At 44.0% G+C, this 13,538-nt stretch overlaps 1 long non-coding RNA gene across 1 annotated transcript; it reads left to right on the top strand.

Moving 5' to 3' along the window:
- The first annotated feature begins 7,668 nt into the window (after positions 1–7,668).
- Positions 7,669–11,500, top strand: LOC117047766. The gene is made up of 2 exons (XR_004426760.1): positions 7,669–7,804; positions 11,361–11,500. It is a non-coding gene; the product is annotated as an uncharacterized LOC117047766 (long non-coding RNA).
- The last annotated feature ends 2,038 nt before the right edge of the window (positions 11,501–13,538 follow it).

The raw sequence follows: 13,538 nt of genomic DNA, 5'->3' as shown, positions 1-13,538 counted from the left end.
GGATTTGTCCCTTATGGAACGAGACAAATTTAGTAAACACTACCTCAGCATTGTTAATTAATCTTAAAATAATTACGATGGGAGAAGCAGATTTTTGCAGCCATGCTAGCTGTTTAAAATGCCCTAAGGCATCTCCGTGCCCAGTGTAAAACATTAAAATCCCACTTCCCTAAAAATGTGTGGCTTCTCTTCAGCTATGCTAGCTAACCTTGTGAATTCAATAGACTTGCGAAAGATCATCTCTATCCAAGGTCAGCTGTTGAACTTCAACAGATCTGATGCACCCAAGCCACTTGGCAATGGTGTTGTTCTTGATCTCCAAAAATACCCCCCTCATCAGATGTCAGAGCTCTGGTGCCTTTAGAACAGGGGCGTCCAAAACCTATAACTTCTGGATCTTGTTGGGTTCCAACTCTCATCTATCACAGCCAGTTTGGTCAGATATGATGGGAGCTACAGTCCACCAACATCGATTCATGCATGTGCAAAATGAATAACAATTCACATAGCACAATTCGTGCAGGAGGATGCAATGAAAACATCATCTGCAAAAGGCTGAGGTAGGTATGGATGCCCCTATGAAGCAGGTTTCTGAGGAGAGGGTATTTCACATATTCAATGGATGTTCTCATTGTGCAATGCCCTACTGCACATTAGGATGGACGTCTGGATTTGATGGGGAAGTGTTTTGCTCACTGCTATAGTTAAATCTTTGACTGTGACTTCTTTCAGCATACAGAAGCCATAATTATGGGTTGGCTCCAGACATAACATAAGGGTTCCTTCCATGCATAGATGGGATTCCAATCTAGTGAAGGCTCCTGCTTTATGAACTAGAGACTCTCACAGGCAAAACGGGGTGAAGCTGATATCCAGTACTCCCCTCTCTTTCCCCTGAAATTCCCTTAAAAATCTTCCCCCATGCTGTTACCCCAATTCTCTGGTGCAGGTCTGAGGGCAAGCCACCCAAAATCACATCCTCCCCTTCCACCTGCCAGGGCATCCAAATCATTAAATTATTTTCTTGCACTTAGAATATTGGAATATAATGGAACCCAAGGGGTCTGCACATGGGTCACCCAGCCACCTAGTGAGCAGATCCAAACTTCTGCAAGGCTGTGGTCTCATTGGTCTTCAGACATACCCTAGGAATGGAGTTCCACTGGAGAAAAGTCTGGATCCAACTCTATGTAAACAACATCAACTTCACAAGGAATGGAAGATTTTAGTTTTTTATTATTATTATTTATTGTGTCGTATCTCCCCATATAATTCATCCTGGAACAGCCTTTAGCTAAATGCTTTGTGTATTAGTTTCCCTGTGGTATTAACTTTTGAAAAACAGGGCAGTCGTTCAAGGGCACTTTATAAACACAGAACTATAGATTCTATACCAAATTAAAACTCATATAAAATCTGCGCTCCGTACTACAAATTAACATATTTAATTTCAATATTACCTGCAAACCTGATTTTTTTTTTTCCTTTACCAGCATGGCTCTAATTAGTCATATAAAATCAAGTCAGAATACTGTAAGCAATTATTATACTAAAAACAGGAAAGGGAGCTGAATTAAAAATGGCGTAAGAAAATGCCGTATGGAAATTAACGCACCCATTAGCATCAAGAAATATGCACTGTAGTTTAATGTTATTAAAAATTCAAAAAAAAAGCTGTAACTTAAGGTCGTAAAAGCAAACACTTGTCTTTTAAAATACTTATTAATGTGCTCCGAGATTGGCAAGTGTATCGTTTCTGAGGAACACCTTGGCAGAGTTGACAGCACAGGATTCTTCTTCCTTTGAATATTGGCTCTTGCTAGAGTTGAATATCCAAACTATTATGAATGTTCCTCACTTGACTCTTCCTTAAGATCACAAATGTCCACTCTAGCATTCTACAAAAGCTTTTCAATGCATCTGTGATTACACTTCCCTGTTGCTAAGTAGCTCCTGTTCTCAGCAACATATAAGCTGACTATGAGAAAGTCATTTCTTCCGACCACCACACTGTCCTGATGGAGCTGCCTTCAGAACGCATGGGGAAATATTAGCTACAAACAATGAGGATTTTCTCTATATTTGTCTGCATATACCCTCCAACATTTCTCCAATGAAAATAGGGACATTATTATTATTATTATTATTATTATTATTATTATTATTACCCCGCCCATCTGACTGGGTTGCCCCAACCACTCTGGGCAGCTTCCAATATTTATAAAAACATCATAAAACATTAGCATTAAAAAACTTCCCTATACAGGGCTGCCTTCAGATGTCTTCTAAAGGTTGTATAGTTATTTATCTCCTTGATTAAGGGCTCCATACCCTCCGATGAAAATAGAGACGTCCTATCACATCCTCCAACATTTCTCTGATGAAAATGGGGGTGTCCTAAAGCAGGGCATTCCAGGATCAAAACAGAAACTGGGAACAGCTTCTGTAAATCCAGGGCTGACCCCGGGAAATAGGGACACTTGGGGGGAGGGAGTCTGTGTGTGAGAGTGAATGTGATGTTACCTTTCGAGTAATAATCTTTTTTATATATAAAAAAAATCTGTGCTTCTAAAAAGGCAGTTCCAAGTTCACATACCCATAACCTTTTATATCTTACTGTTGTTCTTTTTTGTTGAAAAAAGAAGGAAGAATCAAAGTATACGACATAATGTTACAATACAGTTACAAATATGAGAAAATATAGTTTGTTATTAAGACTCTTAAAGGCCTCTGATCTTTGCATCTTTGTTGTGGTCTTTTTTCTTCATCTTTCCTTGTTTTTCTTTTTCTTTTAATAAATCCAGGGGCCACAAGGGTACAATTTCTGGACGAGAAAATTGCAGAATGACTATTTAAGAAAAAGGAGAGAGAAAGAGTGACTAACAGCATCCTAAATTAATTGTGTTTGGTCTGCCTCCAGCTCAGGATTTGGGCGACAGGAGATTTTTGCTTTTGACGCAGAAATGTTGGTATCTGGGCTTACTGTTTTACTATCCAGGCTCCCTTAACCAAATTAAAATACTTAACTTTTGAGATAAAAGTATATATTATTGCCCTCTACTGGAAAGCAACAGACTTTGCCAAATAATTGTGACATGATTGCTCTCTCTTTTCCGTGGATTTTTCTCTCTGTCTCTGTCTCTCTCTACCCCATGCCTTCCATTAATTAAACCAGTGGATGGAAGGAAAAGATTAGAGGCAAAGGGACAGATCTGTCCACCCTTAGGGATGCTTTCACATATGATGCTTAAGAAAACACTTCTGCAAAATAGCATCGGAGCCATGAAACCTTTCTCCTGTTTTCCCTTTCAATTATCAACCATTGCATGCTTTCAAAAGGTTGCTTGCACATTCCAGAGTTTGACCAGGAGGGATCATATAACATTAATCGTTAAAGAACTGTGTTGGCTCCCTATACGCATTCAATCCCAGTTCAAGCTGCTGGTGTTATCTGAAGTCCTAAATGGCCTGGAACCCAAATGCCTCTTCCTCTATCAGCCTTTGCCTTAAGATTCCCGGAAGTGGTTCTTCTTCACATTCCACTGTTGGGGGAATCTCATCAGGTGGCAAAGTGGAATAGAGTCCATTTTTGAAAGGCCCCGATATTGTCAGATGCAGATTAGGGCGAAGCGACTGCTTCTGTCGCACTGGGCACAGAGCCTTAGGGGTGCAGCAGGGGGGCCCCACAACTATGATGTCCTTGGCTGGGGGGGGGACTCCATACCCTCCAACATTTCTCTGATGAAAATAGGGACGTCCTAAGGAAATGTGGGACATTCTGGGATCAAATCAGAAACCACGATGACTTCTGCAAATCCGGGACTGTCCCTGGAAAATAGGAACACTTGGAGGGTCTGCGATATTTCGTAGTAATAATTTAAAATTCATTTAATGTTGTTCTCCACCCTGGCATCAGTACTGGTGAAAGCTGACTTAACAATCTTTTAAAGTAACGAAGCAAATACTGTACAAAGGGATTGCTCCTCTGAAAGCCACAGGAAGTGAAATGGTGGTTCTGCAAGACACTTAATGTAGTGCTATATTTCCAGTAATAATTCCTGGAGTACAGACAAGGAAGATCCCCAAACATGTTTGATCAGTAGGGAAAGCAAGTGTCTCCTTTCTCCACCCCAGAGGCATAGAAAACTTCATGAAATGTCACAAGCATCCACCTAGGTATGTAGTACTGTAGAAGTGGGTCCAACATTTTACAAGTTTTCATAACAATACCAAGACACTTGAACATGAACGGCACAAATATACATATGCTTGCTATTCGTATGAGTAGCAGGTGTCCTTGGACTCTTCGCTCCCAGCACTGCTGTCTGTACTGGTTTGTAAATGCAGCTAGACACGGTCAGGCCATCTGATTAAGCAAACTTCATTGCAGGCACCTTTTCGAAAGCATAATGGCAAGAACAAAGCTCAACAAGACACCTGTCAGCTGATACGCATTATCAGAATCAGATACCACTCTTGGGCGAACGGGTGGGTCCCATTATGCTGTTGAGTTCGATTGACTTATCCGCATCTCATCTCAAGCAACTTACAGCTTCAACCTGCCTTAACCTTGAAAGAGATAGGCTTTCCAACCATGAGATACGTCGGTGCAGGGTGTTGGAACTACAGCTGCGCAAGGGTTAAATTTGAAGATGCAAGATCAAGGTGTAGTACTTGAAGAAAATAGACGTGTGGCCCACCAAGTGTTGAATTAAATGAACCCATTAAGCTAGGTTTCTCTTACAGCCTATACATAAAAGTGGTTGTTGTTGTTGTTGTTTCCAAACCACAACTAGAAATAAACAGCTGGGGATTAACTGTGTGTCATATATTTTCAGGCGTTATGAATGCAAAGTATCATTTTCTTGCGCAAGGAAGGACTCGTGTAGTTCAAATATCATGCATGCACTTTGTCTCCACTTTAGGTATGCCTACCTGGCTGTCGGACACGACTGAACGACTGAACAACAACAACCTGGCTGTTTTCTAAAACTTGTTCAGCTGTAATTCAGAAGGCCATAGGGACATACAGAACCAGGGGTATCATACGCCCCTCATTCAGTTTGAGGGGGGAAGTAGGCAGAGTCCTGTGAGCAAGAATACCCAGTGGTGGGCCCTACGGTCAAAGCCACTTGCTCCAGATAGACAGCCTGAAGCGGGCAGGAAGTTTGCATACCAAATGCATTTTGCTCTCCTGCACCAAGTTACAGCAGCTGAGCTCTGCAACATATGGAAGAACTTGCCTACTGCCCCCTTCCCCACAGAACCTGCTTCTGATCTTCCTGCCTTCACCTGGGCTGCCTGCCACTCCACAGACTGCAGACTGACCTGCTCCCTGTTCTGGATACCAATGCCTACATATGTGCTAGGAGTTAGCAGCCCAGGGCTGATGAATCACTGCTGGCATCTAGGCCAATGGCCCAAGAGCCCCGTGTCCCAGAGAAAGGCTTGTTCCTTCTCAGTGCTATTTTTCTACAAAAAGAAATGCCGGAGCTCACCGTGAGCTTCTCCCTTGTTCTCTTAGAACAGCAATGGCGCCCACCTGAGAAGTTTTGGTGAGCTCTGGCGGGGGGGGGGGAATAAAGCCCTGGTCCTTCTTGACATAGGGGTGTGTTTTCTAAGTATACCATTCATACCCTGCTAATGAAACTTGGAATGACAGAGGTTTAAATATACTGTACTAGGCTTAACCCTTTTGGAAAGATAACTTAAGGCAACATTAGTTATCTGCTTTTTACCTACTAGGTTTTGTGTCTGCCGGGATCCTCCTACATGGAGATAGCTGTAGACTATGGGGCATGCTTGCCTGAGAAGATCACAGGAGAAGAAGCTAATGATGTTCCACTCTTAGCAATCTGGAGTTCCCAGTGGCTTCTGCATCAAAGTGCCACAAAGGTTGTGGGGCAGAGGTGGTCCAAGCGGAACATAGGTCCATCTACTATCTACAGTGACCAGCAGCAGTTTTTTTCTTGCCCTATCTAGAAATGCCATAGATGGAAGATGGAACCCTCTAAGTAGAAAAAGACCTTGCAAGAGGCCCTAGACAACAGCTGAATGGTTCTATCAGTGACCTTCAAACTATCTACATTTCCACTCTGCCATGTGAAGTTTTCTAAGTTGCACGTTCTATTAATTCAGGGCAGTAACCGATCCTGTGAGCCCTTTCCATGACCTTTTGAGAAGGTGTGTGCTTTACCTATAAATCACTCCCTTGAAACTATGCATTATAGTGGAAAGCTCAATAGTGCTGGACAACTTATAATATGGGGGGGGGGGCTGAATGGAAACCTCAGGATTTGTCAGAAGTGCTAAGACTGTAGTTTGAAAACAGCTGCTTTGAGTTATGTCGTTGTCTAACACCTGCCCAGTCTAGAAAGCCAAGCACATCCAGCAAGTTATATAGGAGAGAGTGCATATTAGGTCACCTTTAGGTCACCTTGCTTCTTGACTCAGTTGATTAGTCTCACTCTCATGATGGTGATTCTGTCTCATCAATTTATTTCAGTGTTCCCCAAACTTGCGTCTCCAGCTGTTTTTGGACTACAATTCCCATCGGCCTTGACCACTGGTCCTGCTAGCTAGGGATGATGGCAGATGTAGTCCAAAAACAGCCGGAGGCCCAGGTTTTGGAAACACTGATATATTATATCCTGCAGTTCTGATCAGCTGATGGGAACAGGGGACAAGGTTCAAAACCCAAGCTGCCTACAAGTCCAACCATGCTAAGTTAGAATGTAGCATTCTTTTCAATATATATCACATTGTTTCTGCAACCGGAGTCTTGTGCTTGCAAAGCAATGTGTCAGAGGAGATGTAAGCAGCTTGAATGCCCATCGGAAGGCATTAAAATGCATCCTGGTTGCCCAAAATCCACAGTACGGCCGGACTCTGGCTTCGGCACCTGAGGCCTTGCTTGGATAGCTGCCCCCAATCATCTGTCCTCCACCCCTGGTGCGAACCACAGGAATAGCTGCACGTCTTTTACATAGAAGGGTATCTACATTGCTTCCATTCTTCCTGCTGGCTGGTTATTGCTGCACCTGTGACTTCTTAAATTAGCCACAGCTGGACTAGCTGAGACCTCTTGGCTGCCAGGCCTCAAGAGCTGCGCACAGCCGCAGCCACGGGGAAACAGCGAATGATGTGCATAAGCCAAGGAACATTACGGGCGTCATAAGCCAAGGAGCATTACGGAGGCTCAAGAAGAGCAGAGGCAAAGTCTATGTACATGCACGACAGCAAAGATTCCTTCCTTTATAACTGGAAGCTCCCAAGTACGACAAATTAATCTGGGTTGCAATTGGAGCAAGGATATTAAAATGCCAACTGAAGTCTCTCTTCTTGGGGGTTATGATTTTAAAAAAGAATCTTGTTCTTAAAAGCATTGCAAATCTGAGCATGGCAATAAAAGAGGAGCATTCACAGGCAGCTGCATTCAAAGATATGGAGGCTCTGTGCCAGGGATTTTCACGTGTGCGAGATACTCAGTCTCCCCGAGTCAAGCCATTTGAGTGGAATTTATTAGAAAACAAATACAGCAGCAGGTAGAACTCAGTTTCATGCCACCCCAGGCACAAATGCCACAGCTCACGTGATTGGCTAGGGATTGGGGGGGGGGAGATGCCCAGCATTATGACATCATGCACGGTTTGTAGGAGACATAACAATGGATTGGTAGCTGCTCAGTGTCTCTCATGGCTTTTAGTTCCATCCTCAAAAGCTGCAGGAGGAAAGGCGGAGCAAAACTTGAAACTCAGAAGAAATGAGTTGCTGACAGTGCAATCACATGTATGTCCACTCAGAAGTGAAACTGATTTGTAAAAATGTTACTTGGAAAAAAATACAAGAGAGAGACATTGCACATACTTTTGTGAATCAAGAAAATCTTTAATAATAAAAAAACACAATTAAATATAGAAGTGAGTGCTGCTATGTTTGTAAAGGCTTACTGTCTAATGGCTGGTATAACAGGGATGGCCAACATGGTGCCTCCAGGCGTTCTTGGATAACATTTCCCATCGGCCCCAGCCAGCCTGGCCAATGGTTCGGGGACAACTGGTGCTGTGGTCCAGCAACATCTGGAGAGTGTTAATGTTGGTTCTCTTTGGGTTCAGAGCTGCAGCCTGAATTAGGTTTCCAGGGGTCTGGGGAGGGCAGCAAACCAGCAGCCTGAATTACTCTTTTGCCCAGAAGATTATCGAAAGTCAAACAAATTTTGTATAAGGGGGGAGGGTGTTGAACAAAAGCGGGGAAAGGTGTAATAAAGTATGTAAAGCAAGAGAAGTAATGCTCAGCTGTTTAATGTGGCATAATTTAGGCAGGTTGCAGAATTCAGTTTTCTTAGGCCAAGATGCTCATTATCATTTTAGATTGCATAGCTCAGTTGGCTAGAGCATGGTGCTGATAACGCCAGGGTTGCAGGTTCAGTCCCCATATGGGACAGCTGCATATTCCTGCATTGCAGGGGGTTGGACTAGATGAACCTCAGGGTCCCTTCCAGCTCTACAATTTTACCGTCCTATTATTCTAAGCTCTCTCCATAGCTGCTGCCACCACCTGTTTTATCAAACACGACTATACTTAGTTACCAGAGTACATTGGCTTCCAATTAGCCACCCTTTGCTTTTTTTTTTCCTTCCTGTAGCCAGCTGCTTCCACTTCCGCTCCATTGCATAGTTCTCTGCTTCCCTCCTCTCCACAACTTCCATTATTCAATGGTTTTCATCAGCCGGCTAATAACGTTGCTAATTTGGGAGTCACTGGATCGTGCTCTTTGTCACTTCTTGCCTTCTGTGCTCCTACAAGTGAGAAGGGAAACAATGTATTTAGAGCCTCACCCCCCAAATTGCTGGTTGGGGGAGGACAAGACATAGAACCATATGCAGTCAGGTACTCCATGAAAGGGTTACTTTCTCTGCTTGAATGTCTTTTATGAAAGGGGGGAGAATCCAGATCACATTTCACGCTCACCAGAATAGCGCTTGTGAGACATTCCAGCTGCCTTCAGCCCTAACCTCAGTTTAGAATGTTACATCCTAAATTACAAGGTATGGATATATGTGTGTGTATATCCTGACATACACACACACACATACACAAAACCATTTAACAGGGTATGATGAAATAAGAACCAGCGATAAGTTGCCACTTGGCCTCAAATTACCCATTGAATGGTGGCTTCCAGAATTGTTAGAAGGTAGCCTTCAAATGGGAACAGGCCTGAAATCTCCCAGCACAATGGGACAACATGCAGACAGTAGGTTCCATCCACCAAACAGTGTCTTCTTCAAGTTTTCTTACCAGCTTAGCTGCCAGTTACTCAGGGTTACTAGGGAGGGAGAAAAAAAATGTTTATGAGTTTTCCACAACACAGTGCGGTACCAGCTCCTACTCTGATCCCAAATCTCTGGCCCGTGGCATGTCTTGGAGGAAATGACCCAGGCCTGGAAGAACAGCCAGATGCCAGCCCCTTTTCCTGGTGGACTTCTTTGCTTAGGTTGCTGCTGCTCTCACAGCTTCTGGGGGCTGGTGCAAAAGGCAGAAGTGTTTGCAAACCTCTCCTCAGTCCCCATATATTTCAACAGTGCACATGTCCGTGGCACGGTGCTGACAGGGAAGGGCAAGAGTTCCGCCTTACATGGAGATTGTAAAGCAATTCAATTCGGTTTCCATTTAAAGAACTTTCTCACTTCCCAAAATAACGCCCCATTTGAAATCTGTACTTCTCTGGAGTTCTTTCGTCAGGCAATGTGCCCAAAACGCACCGAGTTGGGTTCAGTGTGGATAAAATGCATCTATTTGTGAAAACAACATACCAATAACGCATTATATTAGAGAAAATGGTTTGCCAAAAAAAATGAATATTCATTTTTTTAAAAAAAAAAGACTTGCATCCATTCAGAGGAATTAATACTAAAATGCTGATGAATTCTCATTAGGGCCTTTTTTAAAGGGGGGGGGGACCCGCACAAACTGATGTGGAAATGAACTGAGCATAACAATGGAAAAATGAAGAACCAAAATTGACTGATTTCACTATACCTCGGGTATGTCCAAAGTCTGTTTTGTGGGCGTAATCTGGCCCGCTGGTCGGTTTAATCCAGCCCCTGTGGCAGTTTATTTCCTGGGGTAAAATCCAAAAGAAAGGTTAACAACTTTGGTCAGCCCTTTGGTCGGGCCTCCACTTCATCAAATCTGGCCCTCGTTGAAAAAAGTTTGGAGTCTGGACACCACGGCAAGCCTTAGGCACGCCATATTCTGATGAAATTGTGAGCTTGGATAGCAAACAGGTGGCCAGAAAGGTGCACCTTGGGTATATGAGGTAAAGGTAAAGGGACCCCTGACCATTAGGTCCAGTTGCGGACAACTCTGGGGTTGCGGCGCTCATCTTGCTTTACTGGCTGAGGGAGCTGGCGTACAGCTTCTGGGTCATGTGGCCAGCATGACTAAGCCACTTCTGGCGAACCAGAGCAGCGCACGGAAATGCTATTTACCTTCCCACTGGAGCGGTACCTATTTATCTACTTGCACTTTGTGCTTTCGAACTGCTAGGTGGGCAGGAGCTGGGACCGAACAACGGGAGCTCACCCCATCGCGGGGATTCGAACCGCCGACCTTCTGATCGGCAAGCCCTAGGCTCTGTGGTTTAACCATATGAATGAGCCCCTAAATCTTGATGCATTGGAGAGGCAGGCCAGGATGCAAAATGTCATGTGCGCCTGGGAGCCTTTCACTCCTGCCACCCTACTAATGCACTCATGCAGCTTTCCATATCCCCTAAAAAGCCGCTTTTGGAAGCTGGGGGAGCCAGCAGGGTGGCATTATATGAGGCACAAGGTGATGCTGCTGGGAAAGTCAATAAGCAATATGCACCCCCAATGTTTATGGAGAAGGCATGGGCCACTCTGGACTCCTGCTTCTCCTTGCCTCGTGTTAGTTTTATGTACAACCACCAGTGCCAGATATTAGTTGCAGCTCAAGAGGGCATAGCTAGAAGGCCTTGGCCATGAGACCGAGGTCTGTGCCCCTGTGGGCACAGGCGCATAGTGTGCAGGCCCCTAATGGCTGCTTAGCAAGGAGTAAAGCATGAGCGATGATTACAGACCTAAGTATATTTTTGCCCATGCTTTCTCCCCCCCCCCCCCCCGGCAGTTTAAAAACTTTATAGCAACACACGTTTTTCGTAGGTTCCGCTTTCTCTCGTTAAAACTCAAAGCCTCAAATGAACTCCTCTTAAAATGAAGCATCAACAATATACAGGCCACAGGAAGAATTAATGTGTGTGGAGATTGCCAAAGATGCTCTGGATATTGTGAAATCAGCTGAGCATCATCTCTTTTTATTTTTTATTTTCCTCCTAGGGTGATACCTAGAGACAGAGACAGAGCTGACAATGCCAGAAGATGTCAATGCCATGCAGAGAGAAGATAAATTTAGAGTGAATGATTTCCCAGTTATGCAGGGACCAACAGAGAGTTTATAATAAAACAATTTAAACACAGTTTGGAATATGACAATGGCAATTTTTCTTTGTGTAGAAAACAAACCATTACAGATCTGTGTTTGTGGCCCAGCAGGGCGTTTTGTAATATAGACCTTCTTCCGCATTTGCCGAGCAGAAGATATTTATGTCCAACTTCTCATGCAGCCTGTGATATTCTACATTATTATTTCATTTGTCTCTTTGTTATAACTTCATCTCAAATGCTGGAGGAGATGGATCATCCAAGAAGTTGTTGGGGGTGTCAGTTGCTTCCTTAGCTTCTTATATTTTGAAAATCTGCTTTTCAGATGTGTTCATTGTTGGCTTTGTATTCCTGAGGAATAGAGAACCTCAGTCCAGGCCCTCCAGGCCTCTCTAAATGGTACTCCGCCCCACCCCATGCCCCCCACCCCAGGCTATGCATCTCAATGGTCTTGCTCTGCACCCTCCTCCCTACCTAGAAAAACCAAGAACTGAACCTTCTGCATGAAAAATGTGTGCTCCAGCACTACTTTCCCACCATATGTAGAATTTCTCATTCAGATCTCCCCACTCCCGCATAATGCACCCCTGCTGGACCTCTGGCAATGCTGGATGCTACTGGTACCACATATGCCAATTCCTCCAAGATGCTCAGCTCCAAATCTCACCAGTGCTTCTCTGAAAGCTGCTAGGGACACTATCTGCATGCACTCTGCCTTTTCACACTCTTTGGCTCCTTCATCCACCTCTGTTTCCTACTCAAATTTTCTTTCTTCTTTTCTTCCTCAGGCAGCCTCCAGCTAGACAAATTCCCCACCTTCCCACAGTTGCCTAAGTCTCCTCCTCCCCTGGGTCCTTCCCAAACAATCTGAGACTACGCTGGTGTAACTGTCTTTGCTCCTCCCTCTTCGTACCACTTCTGGTTCTGGGAGACTGGGGGAAGGAAACTGGTTGCAGCAGGAGGGGGGAAACCCCTGGCTTCTTCACTAGCCTGACTCATCTCTGCCTCTGGGCCTCCCTCCCCTCCAGCCTCTACTTCTGCCTCTGATTCTGGACTGCTCTCTGCCACAGACTCTCCCTGCTCACTAAACCCTGTTACCTCCTCTCCCCAGTCTTCTCCCTCTGACCACTGATGGTCGTCCCACCACCACTCTGAGCCTTCTTCTCTTGGTAGACAGAACTACCACAGGTACATTCTGGGTTGCCTGGGAGCACGACTTCAAAAATAGGGGTGCTCCCTACACAATGTGTGGTCCTTGTTACAGCAGCAAACTGCACTGAGATCAATAGCAAAGCTGCAGCCTAAAGAGTTGCTGAAAATAAATAACTAAGGAACCATAAACGATCGCCCACTGTTAGATTTAATTCCCCCAGTCTCCTTGATAAAACCTTGGAAGGGGATGATTCAATCTGCATAGCAGACGTTATAAAAGCGTGCAAGTTGTCTGAAATATTCCCCCCCCTTTTTCCCCTTTTTATCTCTGAGTCATAATAAAACAGGCAATTTCCTTAAAAACCAGAATACAGCGTTGTTTATACATTATGGCGAGGTCTTTATTATCATTACTCTGCTTCTGCATATTAACAGAAACCTTAAACTCCAGAAGTAAACATTGTGACAGTTGCCTTTTTAAAAATGTATTTCTTTTTTTAGGCGACCTATGCAAATCTACTTTTTAAACCTAAATGACAGCAATCAATTATTCAATTTGAAATATATCGAGGAGAATCCTGTGGCCTTCCTGCGTACGCCTTCATTTACAGATCCGTTTTTGTTTTGTGTTTTAATTATCAGCTCAAATGAAAGAGGCTGTTTTTGAGTTATTCAGTTGCGAAATAATACATGTGGATCAAATACAGGACAAGATAAGCAGGTTCAGCGTTAGGACAATCTGCCCGACAGGAGCAGCTTTTGATACAATTTTAATCAGTCCTCTGGCCCCCGAAATGTCAGGGAGCTTCATGCAAAATGAAATTATCCTTTTCCCTTTGCTTGTTTCCCGTTCCAGCTAATCCCCCTCTCTCTTTATTAAACATATCTTTACCATCTGCACCGGCCAAAACGTTCGACACC

The sequence above is a fragment of the Lacerta agilis genome, chromosome 6, assembly GCF_009819535.1.
Source record: "Lacerta agilis isolate rLacAgi1 chromosome 6, rLacAgi1.pri, whole genome shotgun sequence".
NCBI classification, from domain to species: domain Eukaryota; kingdom Metazoa; phylum Chordata; class Lepidosauria; order Squamata; family Lacertidae; genus Lacerta; species Lacerta agilis.
This window is presented reverse-complemented; position numbering and strand designations above follow the sequence as displayed.